Source organism: Delphinus delphis, chromosome 4, assembly GCF_949987515.2.
Source record: "Delphinus delphis chromosome 4, mDelDel1.2, whole genome shotgun sequence".
NCBI lineage: Eukaryota > Metazoa > Chordata > Mammalia > Artiodactyla > Delphinidae > Delphinus > Delphinus delphis.
In genome coordinates, this window is record NC_082686.1 from 113,138,937 (window position 1) to 113,158,312 (window position 19,376).

Consider the following 19,376-nt stretch of genomic DNA (forward strand, 5'->3'; position numbering starts at 1 on the left):
TAACAACAACGATAACAGTAATAATAAATCAGAGAGTGAAACTCTCATCCGCCAAATCGTAGTAAGCACTACGAATCGCATCCCCGCAGGCCCACCATACAGGGGACTGCACGGACAGCGGCCCTGGCGGCTCTTGCGGCGCCCCTGAGTGTCCCCTTTCACTCTCTGGCCGGCAGAGTGGGCGGGGTCCGCTGGGAGGGGCGGAGCCTGGCGGGAGGGGCGGGGCGCCGAGCCCACAGCAGAGGGTGGGGCTGAGGGATGGGAGGGGGTGGACGGGCGGCTGGGCGGGGCGCGCTTGGGCCTCAGCTCCTCACGCGCCGCTTTCCCAGCCCACATCCCGCGCCGCCCGGAGCCCTGGCGGCCAAGGCTGTGCGCGAGCGGAGGCAGCAGCCAGAGGAGGAGCCGCGGGCGCTGAGGTAAGCGTGGGGCCGCCCGCCGCGCGGCTCGGAGCCCTCGCGTCCCGCGTTCGGCCCGCGGGTTGTGGCGAGGGAGGGGGGCGGTGCGCGGAGGCCCGGGCGGGCGGGGCCGGGGCCTGAGGGCGGGGACCGGCCTGGCCCCAGGGGCCGGCGGGGTCGGCTGGGCAGCGCGGCGCTGGCCCTGCTGGCTGAGCCGCGCAAGTCAGGGTTCGAGGCGGTGCGGGCGCCGCCGCACGACCGGCTCGGTCCCGGGCCTTGTCAGCCCGGGAGGTGTGGAAACGGCCTGTCCCGGGGGCGCCCACGGAGGAGGGAGGGCGGGGGACGGCCTGGTCCCTCCCACTTTCGGGGGGCTGGGGGGCCAGTTCGCCCGTACAACCCTCGGGAACTTGTTAATAGGAAAGCTTGGCAGAGAAACAAATGCCAACGTTTTGGAAGAACTGAGAGTCACGTCGTTAGGCGCTGAGCCTTTATTTTCCTTCCCCGCCCCCTGACCAACCTCGGCCCGACTTGGCCAAAGAAGGATGTGTCACCAGCTCGCGGCCTCGGGCGGGATCCCGGGCCCGGCTGGGAAAGGGAGTACCTGAAACAAAGGTAAACAGGAGTCGGGCTGACCCCGGCCTTGCCCCGCGGCCGCCACTGGGCCGCCCCGGTGGGTCTCACTCCCGCGCCGACCCCGGCCGCCGCCTCGGAGGGGCTTTCTCCTGGGGGACCTCTCGATGGAAACCAGCTGGCCGGCCTTGGAGTTGATGTTGCATCTGAACTCTGCTATGCTCACATTATTCCCAATCCTCTGACTCTGGTAAAGCTTAAGGAAACTGTATCCAGTTTTAGTGGTCAGCAAATGTAAGGGAGGATAAATTGCTCTTTGTAAATTATAAGGTATTTTCTTATTAGGAAGTGGTCTGGAAACACGAAATAAAAATTTTTAACACGTAAGCAAAAAAAGAGTGATTAGTATGCCTTCCAAAATCTGAGGAAGTCTTCCTCCTCAAATCTTTTATGTACAAAACATCGCCCAAACCTTCCGAGCCAAGCATTTTTCTTTGTTCTTCGTTAGTCTCAGGCCTCAGTTTCTCATAGAGAGAGCACCCAGTCTGAGACCCTAAGAATAGCCGTACTAGAGCAGAGTGTGTTTCTAGCTCAGTAGGCAACAGGCTTGTGTTATAGTAAAACACCGTTTTCTTTTTTGGTCATACTATTTTAAATTACCTCAATTTCATTTCTTCCAGGAGTATCCATGACTTTTAGTGAAAGCCTTTTAAAAAATCTATAGACTAATTTATACATACAGTTTATTCACACTTATTGCATCCTGTCCTCTCTGGCAGAAGAACTTATAGCATGAGATACTTGTGGAAAAACTTGAATCTTTTCTAACTCTGGGAGCTCAGAAATTGAGGACAGAGGAAAGAAGTTTTTTTTTAAATGGAAAGCTTTGGAGAAGTCTTTACCAGGACCAACCTGGCTGTTGAGTTCAAAAAATAGCTTTATCTACGAATAATCTGAACTTTAAGCAGTTAAAGATTTATTTGTATTCATAAGTATTTGCATATTTTAAAATACAGCTAACATTCTGGAGATTGAAAGGGCTATACGACTTTATCTTAGTCTGACTTAATTTGGCCTTAATGTTTAGCTGAAACCACTGCCCTAAGAGAATGAAAGGTTCGTTTCAGCAAGAAGGGAATAAAGGAGATGAGTAATATTGGGGTATGGGCTACTTGAGGTGGGTACCTGTTCAAACCATAACTTTGCTTTTAAACGCTTCAGAGGCTTCGCATTACTTCTGGCAAACAGTATACACTGATATGGTCCATACCACCCTTCAACACACAGCTTAAAGCTTTACTTCCTCTCTGAAGTTTTTCTTGACATCCTCCTCACCCCACCTCCCCCCCCCCCCGAAAAACCCCATTGCCTGGAATAGAATTGATCACCCTTTGAGTATGACCGTCCTCTAAATTAGACGTACCACTGACATTTTGGACCAGATAATTCTTCTCGTGGAGGCTATCCTGTGCACTATAGGATGTTTAGCAGCATTCCTGACCTCTAGTTAATAGTTACCAGTAGTCCGCCTGCATACACACACAGTTGTGACAGTCAAACAGTCACACACCCCACACCACCCACACTCAAAAATGCCTCTAGACATTGCCAGATGTCCCCTGGGAGGGCCAAAATCACCCCCAGTTGAGAACCACTGTTCTAAAGGGACTGCTTGTCTTAACACTAATGACACTGCATTGTCCTCATTTGCTTCTGTGTCATTTTTTCTACTCTGCTGGGTTTGAAGGTAAGAGCAGTCATTCATTTAACAAACATCTGAGAGAGAGCCTACCTTGCCAGCCAGACCTTAATTTAGGTCTGGGAATACAGTGGTAAAAGCCACGGATGTGGTCTCTAAACTCCTGGACCTTACAGTCTAAAGAGAGTGACAGACACATACATGTATAATTATACAGTTCCTCGTTACAATTGTGATAGATTCTGGAAGTACAGCGTTCTCTGAGTACATCAAAAAGGGGTACTGACCTAGTTTGGAAACTAGGGGTTTCTTTGGGAAGTAACCTATAAGGGGAGGTAGACTGAAGAATAAATAGAAGTTGCAAGGTAAAGCTTTGGGGGACTGTATTCCAGGCAGAAGGAGCAGGACCTTTTCTGGGAATTCAGAGGCCAGTATAGCTGGAGGATGGAGAGTGATAGGGGCCCGATGATACAAAATGAAGCTGGGAAAGTAGGTGAAGGCACGGTGAGCAGCAGTTCTCAGTCCAGCCTGTTTATCAGAATCACTAGAGGAACTTAAAACAATACTAGTGCCTGGGCCATGCTCCAGGCCCATTAGATCAGAATGTCTGCAGTGGGTCTTATTTCCTCCCCCAGCTGCCACTTTCCTCATACCTTCCAGCAGGATAACCACTGTTAGTAGTTTTATGTATCATTCTAGACATTTTCTGTGGCATTCAAGCAAATGCATATTCTTTCCTCCTGTTGTTTACACAAATGGTAGCATACTGTACACACTGTTCTGTTCCTTGTTTTGTTCTCTTAACAATATCCTGGAAATCTTTCCATTCTAATATATAGTTTTCTTATTCTTTTGAATGACTGTATAGTATTCCATTGTATAGATACACAGATTATTTAATGGATCCTCTACTGAGGGACATTTAAACTGTGTTCCTCTGTTGAGGGACATTTAAATTGTTTCCAGTAATTTACTATAACAAATCATACTATGCATATGCTAGTTCACATGTGTGTGAATATATTTGTAGGATAAATTCCTAGAAGTGGAATTGTTGGGTCAGATATATACACACACACATTTGTAAATATTTGTGGTTGTAAAAGATTACTCTGGTCATATTGGAGAGAATAGCTTGGAAGGAAATGAGTGGATGTTGGAGAAAACTGATTCTAACTAAGATTACAGTGTGTTATAAAGTGAATTGTGTCCCCCTAAAATTGCTCTTTGAAGCCCTAAGCCCTAATGTGACTATATTTGAAGATAGTCTTTAGGAGGTAATTAAAGTTAAATGAGGTCAAAATGGTTGGGGCCCTAATCCAATAAAATTGGTGGCCTTATAAGAAGAGGAGGAAGGGAAGGCCATGTGCTCACAGTGAGAACATAGCCATTTACAAGCCAGGAAGAGAGTCCTTACCAGAAACCAACCTTGCTGGACCTTGATCTGGGACTTCTATCCTCCAAAACTGTAAGAATGTTAATTTCTGTTGTTTAAGCCACCCAGTCTATGGTATTTTATTATGGCTACCTGAGCTGGCTAATACAGTCAGCCTTTGGTATCTGCTGGGGATTGGTTCCAGGACCCCCCTGGATACCAAAATCCACGGATGCTCAAGTCCCTTATATAAGATGGCGTAATACAGTCAGCCCTCCATATCTGCAGGTTTACATCCATGGATACAGAGGGAAAACTACACTGTGGAAAGGTAGAGAAAAACTGATAGCTGGGACCAAGTTGGTAGCAGAGGAGATGGAGAGAAGTAAATGGATGCAAGGGATATATTTAGGAGGCATAATTGATAGGATTTGTTGATTGATACAGTACAAGCAGTGAGAGGGAGAAATACGTGTATAGAATAAAGCCCAGGATTCTCACTTACCCAGCCAGGTGAATGGTGTTACCTGAGCTAGAGAACATTGGAAGAATAAATGGTTGAGGTGGTTTAAATTACAGTTCACTTTGGGACTGGTGAGAAGTGGAGATGTCACATAAGCATTTGATAATTCAAATCCAGATCCCAGAAGGGTGTGATGGACTGGGGATATAAATATTTAGGTGTAAATTGAAGGGTGTAGATGGAATTACCCCGCACAGAGGTTGTACACCCACAGCCCAGAGCTGAATCTGGTTTACAGATGTGTGTTGTTTTTCATATACAGTGGTTTTTGTTGTTGTTGTTTAATTTTGAGTTAGTTGCCAGTAATTTAAAATCTGAAGATTTCCCATGAAAATCCAGATTTTGGAGCTTTTCTTTAAAAGTGAGAAGATGTAGCACTACTGAGCTGGCTTTCCCATATGAGAGCAGTTGATTGGAGCTCTGTCACAGCTGATCCCAGCTGCTTTCTAGTCCACCAAAGAGCCTACCACTCCCTAAAACTTATTCCTGGCCTGCTTTGTTTATTTTCTTCTCTGACTGTGTAGGCATATGAGTGTGTGATGCCTGCTGTAGGGAGAGAGTATAGAATAGTGATTCTCATTTTGGCTACACATTGGAAACATTGAATGGTTAAAAAATACTGATGCTGGGGCCTACCTCAATTTCTCTTTCTGTTTGCTTGCTCTGAATTGCAGCCTGGGATTTTTAAAAGGTCCTCAGGTGATTCCACTGAGCAGTGGCAATTGAGAACCATCTACAGAGATTAGGAAGAGAAGAGGGCTCAGGCCCAGCATTTCAAAGTTGGGTCAAGGAGGGTAACCCCAGGAGAGGGATGAGAAGTGGCCAGAGGTACAGTGGAATGACACCTTGCTTGCCCTTAAGGTATGCAAACTTAACCGAATATATTTGAAGGTGTTTCTAATTAGATGAAAGAAAGTGTTCTATTTCGCAGGTATACTTACTGTTGTGTTTTTTTTTTTGCATGCATGCATACATAGATGCTGTTCATTACTGTATAGAGTTATGCATACAAAAATCAGTTAGGCTTTACTTAATAGGCCATTTAAAGAATTTTCGAGAGTAATTTAAATATACTCGGTTTTTGTCTTAGAAACTCACTTTCAAATTTAATTCCAGTTTAAGATGTGTCATGAAAGGCAAGGGAAGAGAATATTTTAAAAAGAGGAGTCATCAAGTAAAGATGTAGACATAAAATGGTGTACTGAATTTAGCAAATGGAGTCTTTGACCTTAGCAACAACCGTTTTAGATTGAAAAAGGCAGAAGCCAGATTGAAGTGGATAGAAAGTAAGGAAATGGAAATGGTGAATGTTGGAAAAATCTTTTGAGATGTTTAACCAAAAGGGGAGTGATGAGGCAGGGGGAGGTGTCTTACATGTCTCTATGGTAGGTGCTTAGTCTGTGTTGGTTACCCAAACGCTTCTCCTGACTTTTCAGGGACGTATCTCAGTCGTGCCTGATTACCTGTCTACCCCATTTCAGAGGGGTCTTGCTTATATTTGTTTTGGAGACTTTGTGCTTTTCACTGAGGAGATATTTTGCCAGGACCCTTGAGGCTCAGATGTTGGTGATTAGGCCCTTAGTCTCTTTCTTATCTGGAAAGCCATAGAACTCCTAAGGACCAGCAGGGCTCCAGTGACCCTGACATCATCCTTTCAGTGAACTGATGAACAAAGACCAGATTGTTGGCATGTTGAAAATGGAATACTTGGCTATGTCAGGGAATATGTATCTAGCTGTCATTCCTAGGGATAGTTTTTTTTTTTTTCTTGCGGTACGCGGGCCTCTCACTGTTGTGGCATCTCCCGTTGTGGAGCACAGGCTCCGGACGTGCAAGCTCAGCGGCCATGGCTCACGGGCCTAGCCGCTCCGCGGCATGTGGGATCTTCCCAGACCGGGGCACGAACCCGTGTCCCCTGCATCGGCAGGTGGACTCTCAACCACTGCGCCACCAGGGAAGCCCCCTAGGGATAGTTTTTGCAGCTGTGTTTTTTTCTAATTAACTTGATATTGCAGTTTGGTTTTCCAGTTGCGTGTATGTAACATTTCTCATACTTTGAAATCTTTATCATTGATGGTGATTAAAGGGTATGGATATAAGTTGGAGAATTAGGCCCTCATTGAGCTCAGAGAGAAGCAGAAGAAGAGAACACCAAACAAACTTTGGTTTCCAAAAGGTTGTATGAATGCTGTTACCTTGAAGACTTTGGATTAGAATGACTCTCTGGAGTGGGTTGTAATGCAGATGTTCACTACCAATCTGTCATTTATCCATTTCTGCCTCACTGGCAACCTTAATCTGGCACAAGAGAGTTTAAAGGTCAGTTTTACACTTCATGTTTCTAAGAGTTGTGATCTACCAGCAAAACAGAAACCACAGGGGTTGGAAAATGCCAAGGATTATTAGTGAAGAATGGTATTTATTAGTTGAAGGCATAAGCCCCATTGCTGTACTCTTTTTGCAAACAGGAGTATCATCTTGTAAGGGATTGTCCTTCATAGCTGTCATTGGTTCATCAGGTGCACGATGGTTAACTTCTAAATGAAGGATGACTTTGTGACATGAATAGCAGACTTTGGTTTAAGGTTTATACTGGGAGTTTATGATAAGAAAATATTTTGTTTAGAAACTTTTATGTGCTTAGGCAATTGTAGGAATTCTTTTATTGCAAATATAGTTAGGTACTATGCCTGATGGTGATAGATGGAGGGAAAAGTTCACTGCCAAAATTGTCCAGAGCTCCTTTGGTTTGTAAAGGAGACAACAGTGGTTGCATGGTAATAGGATTTAGAGTCAGTTCGTCAGTGCATGACCTTGATCTGTCAAGTGTGAGCTGTGTGACTTGCTTTTATTGAGTTAAAATTCACATAACATAAAATTAACCATTTTAATCATTTTAAAGTGTACAATCAGTGAATCTCAATACATTCAGTGTTGTGCAACCATAACCATTATCTAATTCCAGAACATTTTTTATCACCCCAGAAGTAAGCCATGTACCCATTAAGCAGTTATTCCCCATCCCTTTCTCCCCCTATTTCCTGGAAACCACCAGTTTGCTTGCTTTCTCTATGGAGTTGTTTATTTTGGACATTTCATATAAATGGAATCACACAAAATGAGACTTCCTGTATCTGGCTGCTTCTTTCATTTAGCATGATGTTTACAAGGTTCATTCGTGTTGTGGCATGTGTTCCTTTCTTTGAATAATATTCATTCCTGTCTTTGAATAATAATTCCACTGAAAGGATATACCACCTTTTGTTTATCCGTTTATCAGTTGATGGACATTTCAGTTGTTTACACCTTCTGGCTACTGTAGATAGTGTTGCCAAGAGCTTTTGTGTGCAAGTTTTTACTTGAATACCTGTTTCAATTCTTTTGTGTATATACCTAGGAGTGGAATTGCTGGATCATATGGTGATTCTATGTTTAACTTTTTGAGGAACTACCAAACTTTTCCACAGCAACTGCACCATTTTACATTTCCACTATCAGTGTTTGAAAGTTATAGTTTCTCCACGTCCTCGTCAACACTTGTTATTTTCTGGTTTTGGTTTGGTTTTGGTTATGGCCATCCTCGTGGTTGTGAAGTGATATCTCACTGTGATTTTGATTTGCATTTCTCTAGTGACTAATGATGTTGTGCATCTTTTAATGTGTTTGTTGGCCATTTGTATATTTTCTTTGGAGAGATGTCTATTCAAGTTCTTTGCCTGTTTTTTAATTGGGCTGTTTGTCTTTTTTGTTGTTGAGTAGTTAAGAGTTCTTTATATATTGATTACTAGACCCTTGTCAGATACCACCAAGAGTGGTATGATCCTTCAGCAACCACCAAGGGTCTTCCATTCTAGTGCATAGTGAGTCATGACATAACTAGAGGGCTGGGATCCAGCCAGTCACAGAGTCCCAGGTACAAAAGGTATTTGGATATGTTGTACCCATCCCAAATTAAAGGTATATTTTCTTGTAGAGCATGCATTTGTCAAATTCTGTTGCTATTCCTCTCAAATTTATTTATTTTTTAAATAAATTTATTTATTTTTTATTATTATTATTTTTTTTTGGCTGTGTTGGGTCTTCATTGCTGCATGTGGGCTTTCTCTAGTTGCGGCGAGAGGGGGCTACTCTTCGTTGTGGTGCGTGGGCTTCTCATTGTGGTGGCTTCTCTTATTGTGGAGCACGGGCTCTAGGCACGCAGGCTTCAGTAGTTGTGGCACATGGGCTCAGTAGTTGTGGCTCTCGGGCTCTAGATTGCAGGCTCTATAGTTGTGGCACACGGGCTTAGTGGCTCCGCGGCACGTGGGATCTTCCCGGACCATTGCTTGGATTCTTAACCACCACGCCACCAGGGAAGTCCCTCTTCTCAAATTTAGGGATAGCTGTTCTAGGTGTGTGAGTCATAGTTTTCAAAACTAAAGAGTTTTCAGGCTTTGAAGGAGAATAAAGGCAGTTCTTTTTATTGAACCAAGAATTCTCACATATCAATGTATCAGCCTTTAAACTTCTAGAACTAAGACTATTTCCTGATTCAGTGGTTAGTGATCTCATTCATCTCAATCAACAAATATTTATTGAGTTACCACTATGTGCTTGGCACTTTGCTAGATACTAGAGATACAGTGCCTTATGATACAAGTCCAAACTCTCTCTTGACCCTGCATCCTCCTCCAAATCTGTTCCTCTCTGTTGTCTAACTGACTCAGTCCAGTTCCTTTCCACCAGTCTCTCGAGTCCTCTCTCTTGAGTCAGGCCTTTACCCTCCACATTGCTAACTCCAGTGAGTAAGTTTTCAGTCTTTTTCTTACTTGACTTTTCAACAGCATTTTGCACAGTTGATTATTCCTTTCTTTGAAATGCTTTCTTCACTTAGCTTCCAGAGTACTACATTCTCTGGATTTCCTCCTACCTTACTGGTGATTCCTTCTCAGTCTTTTTGTTTTCATCATCTAACTGACCTCTGAAAATTGGAGAGCTGTTTATTCCTCAAACCTCTATTCTTCCTTATCAACCCTATTTTCTTGTCATTTCACCCAGTCTCATGACCTTAAATATACACCAATCCTACCACCAAGGACTACCAATTTTTTTCTCCAAGTTAGACCTCTTCTCTGAATCTCATACTCTGATATCAAAGTGCCTACTTGACCTCTCCATTTGGATATCTAACAGACATCTCAAAACAGAACTCCTCCTCTTCCCCTCTAAAACCCACTCTTCCCACAGCCTGTCCCATCTCGGTAAATAGCAGCTCCATTCTTCCAGGAACCCAGGCCAAAAACCTTGGCAACATCTTTGACTCTCTTCTTTCTCTTTCACCCCACATTCAGTCTATCAGCAAACCCTCTTGGCTCTATATTCAGAATGTATCTAGAATTGGTCACATCCCAATATCTCTACTGCTTCTACCTTGTCCAAACCACCATTGTATCTCACCTGGATTACTGTCATAGCCTCTTTTTCCCTGCTTCTGTCCTTGCTCTCCTAGCAGCTAGAGGGACCCTGTTAAAAGTAAGTTCTCTGATCAGAGGCTTTACACTTACCTACAAGGCCCTATATAATCTAACCCCCCTTTTACTTCCCTGACCTCATCTCCTACAACTCTCCCCTGTGCTTACTTTGTCCCAGTCACAAATGGTTCTTGTTCTTCCTTCAACAAAGCAGCTACATCCCTGCCTCAGGACCTTTGCTTTCCCCTAATATCTACAAAGCTCATTCTCTCAGGTCTTTGTTAAAGTTCATTTTCCCCAGCACTCCCTTCCATTTCAAACTCTTCTTCCCAGATCTCTCAATAATCTGGGTGTTCCTCCCATCCCCCCAAGACTGAGCATTGAGGCTATTTCTCTCCCATGCCCCCATATGTTTATTCATCTTTAAGCTTTCTTTTGAACTGAGTCCCTCCAGTTTTGTTTTGTTTTGTTTTGTTTTAAGCAGTTTGAAAACTGCTTGTCTGTGAGGTTAGAAATAAAAAGCAGAGATTAGTGTCTGTGAATGGGTATGTCATTAAGGACTTAGAAATCATAGCAAAGGCACACTGAGCCCTTCCATTTCGTGATCACAGGCATAGTCCCTGTTTCACAGCCTTGAGAATGGAGCCCTGGAATGCTCCTGCTATGAGTACTGATGAACACAGCACTCCTACCAGTGCCAAGCCCCGAGCACTGTGGCTCAGGTGTCAGCATTTTGTCTTCTGTCAGCATGGTACGTCTTGGCAATCTTGGCATTCTCCTGGCATTCTAGTTGGTACCTCTTTCCCATGGCAGGCCCTGCTCAGTGAATGGAGGTTCACTCAGTGTTGGCAGCAGTATTGAAATCCATGTATTAAAGGCAGTTAAGGGTTCCACATAATGAAGAGAGTGTGTTGATTCTACTGTGAAATGCCTCAGACTCTAAAGAAAAGGGCAACAGATCATGTCCAATGACGGTCTCTCTGGATAGCAGGTTAAGAGGTTTCATCTGGGTCATTGTTTCTCAGCTTGTCTGTAAACCTGCAGGCCTTCATGAGGGCCTTCTGGCGGGATCATGTTATTAAAGGCTGGAATGGTGTCTGTTTTGATTCATTATTTTAAAAGACAATGCATTATTTCTAATGAATTTTTAACCAAACAAGTATTATATAAATATGTTCTCCTTGCCTCTACTCTTTTCCTAGATGAGCTAATTTCCTAGATGACAAATAAGTAGATAAATAAATAATGTAATTTCAGATAGTGGTAATAGTGCTATGAAAAAAATTAAGTAGGTCTATTCCCCTGATGATGAACACTTGGGTTGTTTCCAGTTTTTCCTCTTTTAAACATTACTGCAATGAACATCCTTGTACTTATGCAAATGTGTGAATGTTTATATTGTATAAACAACTGAAAGATGGAATTACTGGGTCATATAGTCATATAATCAAAATTTTAATAGGTAATGCCAAATTGGTCCCCAAGGTATCTATACTAATATTATTTAACTATATAATATGTAATATAATTAAAAGCAGTAATGTGTTTATGTTTTTTAATAAATAAAATATTTTTATTCCTTTTAGTTACACTAGGAATATAGAATACATTCTCTTTGTTAAAAATTAACAGAGGACAAAAATCCTCATGCCTTCACCAACTTGCAAATTTTTGCCTCTCTCAAAAGTTTTTTAAACTCCTCTCCCCTTGTTTTAATTTTTATTTCCATGTGGTTGACCATCTTTTCTAGTTTTTGACCATTTGTATTTCTTTTTTTCTTTTCTATTCGGATTGCATAGCAAAGACTGCTGGTTACCTCCTGTGATCCATTCTTCCTTCATCTTTAGTAATAGGAACCCCAGTTTTTAGCCAGGTCCATTGCTGCCCATCCAGAAGACTATATTCTTTGGCTTCCTTGGAGCTAAGTATAACTAGGTAAGTTTTAGCTAACAATACATAAGCAGAAGGGTTTGATATGACTTTCTGAAGGCTCCTTCAAGAGAGGAGGCACTCCCTCATCCCTTCACACATTCTATATATTGGAACACAGATGTAATGACTGGAGCTCTACCAGCCATCCTAGACTATGAGGACCATGGTGGTAGCTCAGTGAGCCAGAAAGTCTGGGTCTCTGAGCATTTGGTCAAGCTGCTGCACCAGCCCTCAACTTCTTTTGCATAAGAGAAATTTAACTTCTGTTTTGTTTAAGCACGCTTATTTTTGTTTTTTCCTGTTATATGCAGATAGTGAATACTTTTTATTTATTTATAGGAGTTCTTTGGCTTCTAGATACTCATTCTTTATTTATGAAAATGGTACATTTTCCTCCAATCTGTTGTAGTCCTCTCCCTTTGTTAGTAATGGTTTTTAATTTTGATGTCAGATTTACCTATCTTTGCTTTCATGGCTTTTGACTTTACTTTTTTTTTTTACTAACTTTTTTTTTAACTAACTTTTAAATGGATATCTTTCCTGCCTTAAGATATAAACATAGTATCTTACATTTTCTTATACTTTTATATAAAATTTAAATCTTTAATTCATCTGGAATTTATTTTTGTGAATAGTGTAAGAGGACTCTTGTTCAGTTGGCTATCCATTTGAATAATAATTTTTCTAATAAGTGGCATGTCAAATTATCAGTTAATAGATTCTCATATATGTATAGGTTGGTTTTAGGACTCTATTTAGTTCCATTGATCTTTGCTTCTGTGACATTAACACACTTTTAATTACTATAGCTTGATAATAAATTGTGATTTTTGGTAGGCAAGGTCTTCTTTCTTTGTTCTTTTTAAAAATATTAAACATCAGGCTTCCCTGGTGGTGCAGTGGTTGAGAATCCATCTGCCGATGCAGGGGACAACGGGTTCATGCCCCGGTCCGGGAAGATCCCACATGCCGCGGAGCGGCTGGGCCCGTGAGCCATGGCCGCTGAGCCTGCGTGTCCGGAGCCTGTGCTCCGCAATGGGAGAGGCCACAACAGTGAGAGGCCCGCGTACCGCCAAAAAAAAAAAAATTAAACATCTACAGCACAATATTTATAAAACATATGTAAGATGTAAAGCATAGCAGTACAATGAACACTTGTTATCCACTGCTCAGTTTAAGGAAAAAATATTGCTACTACTTTGTCTTTGTTGCCCCCGCCCCCCAGCCAAGGTTCTCTTGGCTCTTTCACATTTCCACTTCCATGTGAAATGTTAGAATTAGCTTATAAATTGATCTTAGAATCAATTCATATAATTGAAGACAATAATAGTTTCTGTATCAGTAATTGCTTTTTGGAAATTAATAAACCAGTTATTTAAATGTTTTTCCCATTTAAAAAGCAACTTGGGTTGTTTCCATGTCTTAGCTATTATAAAGCTTCAGTGAACATGGGAGTGCAGATACCTTTTCAAGTTAGTGTTTTCATTTCTTTCAGATACATACCCAGAAGTGGAATTGCTGGATCATATGGTAGTTCTATTTTTAATCTTTTGAGGAACCTCCATATTGTTTTCCATAGGGGCTGCACCAATTTACTTTACCTTGCACAAGGGTTCCCCTTTCTCCACATCCTGGCCAATGCTTATTACTTGTTGTCTTCCTGATAATAGCCATTCTAACAGGTGTGAAGTGATAGCTCATTGTGGTTTTGATTTATATTCCTCTGATGATGAGTGATGTTGAGCACCCTTTATTCCTAGGTATTTTATTCTTTTTAATGCAAGTGTAAATGCTGTTGTTTTCTTAATTTCTCATTCTGATGGCTCATTATTAGCATATAGAAGTGCAGCTGATTTTTGTGTATTGATTTTGTATCCTACAAGTTTACTGAATTTGTTTATTAGTCCTGACAGTTTTTTAGTAGAGTTTTTAGAGTTTTCTATATGTAATACTGTGTCGTTTGTGAATATAGTTTTATTTCTTCCTTTCTTTTTTTTTGGTACGTGGGCCTCTCACTGTTGTGGCCTCTCCCGTTGCGGAGCACAGGCTCCGGACGCGCAGGCTCAGCGGCCATGGCTCACGGGCCCAGCCGCTCCACTGCATGTGGGATCTTCCCGGACCGGGGCACGAACCAATGTCCCCTGCATCGGCAGGTGGACTCTCAACCACTGTGCCACCAGGGAAGCCCTATTTCTTCCTTTCTGATTTGAATTCCTTTACTTCTTTTTCTTCCTGAATACTCTGGCTAGGACTTCAAATACTATGTTGAATAAATGTGGTAAGAGTGGGTCTCCTTGTCTTGTTCCCGATATTAGAGGAAAAGCTTTCAGCTTTTCACTGTTGAATCTCATGCTAGCTGTGAGCTTGTCATATATGGCCTCTCTTATGTTGAGGTATATTTCCTCTATTCCCAGTTTGATGAGAGTTTTTATCATGAATGGATTGTGATTTTTGGCAAATGCTTTTTCTGCATTTATTGAGATGATCATATGCTTTTTATCCTTCATTTTGTTAATGCAGTGTGTCATATTGATTGATTTGTGGGCATTGAACCATCCTTGCATCCCTGGAATAGATTCCACTTGACCATGGTATATTATTCTTTTACTGTATTGTTGATTTCAATTTGCTAATATTTTGTTAAGGATTTTCATCTCATCTTTGTTCATCAAAGATATTGGCATGTAATTTTCTTTTTTTATAATGTTGTTGTCTGGTTGAATTAAGGGTAATGCTGGCCTCATAAAAAGGGTTTGACCCACGTACCTATGGTCTTCTAATCTATGACAAAGGAGGCAAGAATATACAATGGAGAAAAGACAGTCTCTTTAACAAGTGGTGCTGGGAAAACTGGACAGCTACATATAAAAGAATGAAATTAGAACACTCCCTAACATCATACACAAAAATAAACTCAAAATGGATTAAAGACCTAAATGTAAGGCTGGACACTATAAAACTCTTAGAGGAAAACATAGGCAGAACACTCTTTGACATAAATGACAGCAAGATCTTTTTTGATCCACCTCCTAGAGTAATGAAAATAAAAACAAAAATAAACAAATGGGATCTAATTAAACTTAAAAGCTTTTGCACAGCAAAGGAAACCATAAACAAAACAAAAAGACAACCCTCAGAATGGGAGAAAATATTTGCAAATGATGCAACTGACAAGGGATTAATCTCCAAAACATACAAACAGCTCATGCAGCTCAATATCAAAAAAAGGAAATAACCCAATCAAAACATGGGTGGAAGATCTAAATAGACATTTCTCCAAAGACATACAGATGGCCTAAAAGCACATGAAATGAGGCTCAGCATCACTAATCATTAGAGAAATGCAAATCAAAACTACAATGAGGTATCACCTTACACTGGTCAGAATGGACATCATCAAAAAAATCTACAAACAGTAAATGCTGGAGAGGGTGTGGAGAAAAGAACCCTCCTACCCTGTTGGTGGGAATGTAAATTGGTACAGCCACTCTGGAGAACAGTATGGAGGTTGTTTAAAAAACTAAAATTAGAAATACCATATGACCCAGCAATCCCACTACTGAGCATATACCCAGAGAAAACCATAATTCGAAAAGATACATGCACCCCACCCCGGTGTTCATTGCAGCACTGTTTACAATAGCCAGGTCATGGAAGCAACCTAAATGCCCATCAACAGAGGAATGGGTAAAGAAGATGTGGTACATATATACAGTGGAATATTACTGAGCTGTAAAACGAGCAAAATAATGCCATTTGCAGCAACATAGACGGACGTAGAGTTGTCATAATGAGTGAAGCAAGTCAGACAGAGAAAGACAAGTATCATATGATACCACTTATATGTGGAATCTAAAAAAATAGGGTACAAATAAACTTATTTACAAAACAGAAGTAGAGTCACAGATGTAGAAAACAAACTTATGGTTACCAGGGAGTGGGGGGGGGGGATAAATTGGTAGATTGGGACTGACATATACACAGTACCATATATAAAATAGATAAGTAATAACGACCTACTCTATAGCACAGGGAACTCTACTCAGTAATCTGTAATGGCCTATATGGGAAAAGAATCTAAAAAAGAGTGGATATATGTATATTTATAATAATTCACTTTGCTGTACACCTGAAACTAACACAACATTGTAAATCAACTATACTCCAATAAAAATTTTTTTAAAATAAAATGAGTTTGGAAGTATTCCCTCCTCTTCTACTGTTTGGAAGAGTTTAAGAAGGACCATTATACTGTTTTTAAGTGTTGTTCTTAGTTTTAAGTATAGTTTAATTTGTACTCATAATGGATTGTTGGTTAAAGATGGAACATGTGTGAAACACATGTCAAGATATCATAGATTAATGAGGAGCATGAAAAATGATAGTTCTGCAAAACTATTTCAAGATGCTCTTTATGAAATACGTAATTTGCATTCATCTGATCAAAATTTTTATGAAATATCAAGATGTTTCTAATACTTAAAAAACTACATGATTAAAGGAAGCTGGGTGAAGGGTATAAGGGAATTCTCTGTATTCTCTTTGCAGTTCTTCTGGAAATCTATAATTAACTCAAAATAAAAAGGTTTTTTTAATCATTTTAAATATAAAAACATTAGCCAGGCATGCCTTAGTTTAAAGTCATGTGTATTCATACATGCTTATAATTGGCATTTGCTATTTCCTATTCTTAAAGCTACTCTAGAGAAAATAATTTCAGGTTGGTTAACCAAATACAAATAGCAAGGTAAAGATACTGTATTGAATATCATGAAACATAGAAGGGGTCTAATCAAATTCAGATGATTTCATTTCTAAAATGAATTGTCAATTGAGAGACTCCATGTGGTATGAAATAAGGAAGAGGTTTGCTCTAAAAAGAATTCATTTTCAACTTACTATACAACTAGTGTTATAGATAGCTGGATGTTTATTTTATTATCATTGATCTTATTCTGTTTAGGTACTTCAGATTCTCAAAAGGAAAGATTTAAACACTTGAAAATATGAAAAAGAAAAAATATACAGGGTTATTCTGTCCAACTGGCTTTTTGTTTATTGGTGATAAAGATCTGAAGTATATGTTTGCTGAGAACTTCTCTCAAAGAGCAGCATGAAACCATTTCTTCTACCTTGATTAAACTAAACCTCCAGGGCTTCCCTGGTGGTGCAGTGGTTAAGAATCTGCCTGCCAATGCAGGGGACACGGGTTTGAGCCCTGGTCCGGGAAGATCCCACATGCTGTGGAGCAACTAAGCCCGGGCACCACAACTACTGAGCCTGCGCTCTAGAGCCCATGAACCACGACTACTGAAGCCCGCATGACTAGAGCCCGTGTTCCGCAACAAGAGAAGCCACCGCAATGAGAAGCCCACACACCGCAACATAGAGTAGACCCCACTCGCCACAACTAGAGAAAGCCCGCACTCAGCAACAAAGACCCAACTCAGCCAAAAATAAATAAATAAATGAATTTATTTAAAAAACAAACAAACAAAAAACTAAACCTCCAAATTATCAAAATAAGACTTGATTTTTATAAGCTCAAAATGGAAGAATTCCAAGTATCAGGTTTTTAACGTTTGTTTGTTTTGGCTGCTATAATGTGGATTAAATTTCAGCCTACATCTCAATATACATTTGGTGCCAAGTCCATTTATTAAATTTAATTTTATATTAGAGTACAGTTGATTTACAGTGTTCTTTTAGTTTCAGGTATACAGCAAAGTGATTCCGTTATACATACATCCATTCTTTTTTAGATTCTTTCCCATATAGGTTATTACAAAATATTGAGTAGAGTTCCCTGTGCTATACAGTAGGTCCTTGGTGATTATCTATTTTATATATAGTAGTGTGTATATGTTAATCCCAAACTCCTAATTTATCCCTCCCTGCACCTATCCCCTTTGGTAACCATAAGTTTGTTTTCGAAGTCTGTGAGTCTGTTTCTGTTTTGTAAATAAATTCATTTGTATGTTTCTTTCAGATTCCACATGTAAGTAATATCATAGGATATTTGTCTTTCTCTGTCTGACTTACTTTACTTAGTATGATAATATCTAGGTCCATCCATGTTGCTGCAAATGGCATTTCATTCTTTTTTTATGGCGGAGTAATATTCCATTGTATATATGTACCACATCTTCTTTATCCATTCCTCTGTTGATGGACATTTAGGTTGCATCCATGTCTTGACTATTATAAATAGTGCTGCAGTGAACACTGGGGTGCATGTACCTTTTCGAACTATGGTTTTCTCAGGATATTGGTTGTTAATCCATCTTTTAACTTTTTGACAATTTTATTTGACAACATGTGATTTTCTTTCCATGATAAAACAGTTCATCTACTGTGAATAGAAGTCAAAATTTGTCCTTAAATATTAACAGTATAATTAAAGACTTTGCCACATGAGCTTTATAATAAAGCTTTAATAATATGCTGAACTAAGATGAAATATTTTTACTTAAAACTCTTTTATCTTGTGTCATAAGAAATTTTTTTAAAATAATTTTTTAAATTCCTAAGGAGGTTCACAGTATTATTTTTTTAAAAACATTCATTATTCAAGAAAGGTTGGGAAACACTGATCTGCATTGTAGGCCTGATCACTGAAATTGTACTGATTGATGTCAGATTGGGCCTGGATCCAGAATGGCCAGCCTGGAAAAGACATACCATCCTCAGAATGTAGGGACAGGATGTGTCATGGGATGAGGCCCTTTAACTGAAGAGCACAACATTGCCACTCACTTTCAGAAGGGTAATGATTTCCCCCTTTCAATATATGTTGTTGCTTTGGTCTTAAAAGTAGGCACATGGACACATGTATTGCTCAACTGCCCCATTATAATCAAAGATTAGAATGTCCAAAAGACTCTAGGCTGCTAAAAAAAAAAACAACAACAAAAAAACACATTACGTATCCATTACATATGGTGAAGTTTTTTTGGTTACAGATTAAATGAAGAAAGACCAGAAGAGGGAATGCAGTAGAGTATTATGAAAGCAAGAGCTGAAAGAAAAATGGAGAGAGAATATCAATGAAGGTGTATGTTTTCATGTCATAGAAAATGATTGGTTGTAAGGAATAAATATCCACTTAAAGATATATTTGTGGGCTTCCCTGGTGGTGCAGTGGTTGAGAGTCTGCCTGCCAATGCGGGGGACACGGGTTCGTGCCCCGGTCCAGAAAGATCCCACATGCCGCGGAGCGGCTGGGCCCGTGAGCCATGGCCGCTGGGCCTGCGCGTCCGGAGCCTGTGCTCTGCGGCGGGAGAGCCCACAACAGTGAGAGGCCCGCGTACCGCAAAAAAATAAAAAATAACATAAAAAAAGATATATTTGTAAAAAGTTTATTTATAGGAAAAATACACAGGGAGCACATCAGTTCACTGCAATTTTAGAAACTGAACATACTCCTCTCTCT

The 19,376-nt window shown here is 40.5% G+C and overlaps 1 protein-coding gene across 3 annotated transcripts in view; it reads left to right on the forward strand.

Moving 5' to 3' along the window:
* Window positions 1-328: 328 nt before the first annotated feature.
* Window positions 329-19,376, forward strand: part of PPP2R3A (protein phosphatase 2 regulatory subunit B''alpha) — a 222,305-nt gene continuing 203,257 nt past the window's right edge. For 2 of the 3 annotated variants that reach the window (XM_060011301.1, XM_060011303.1), the window contains exon 1: window positions 329-416. The gene's annotated coding sequence lies outside the window, so the exon portion shown is untranslated. Of the gene's footprint in view, window positions 417-10,381; window positions 11,948-19,376 lie in introns of those variants that run through there. The other variant, XM_060011302.1, reaches the window with a different exon arrangement.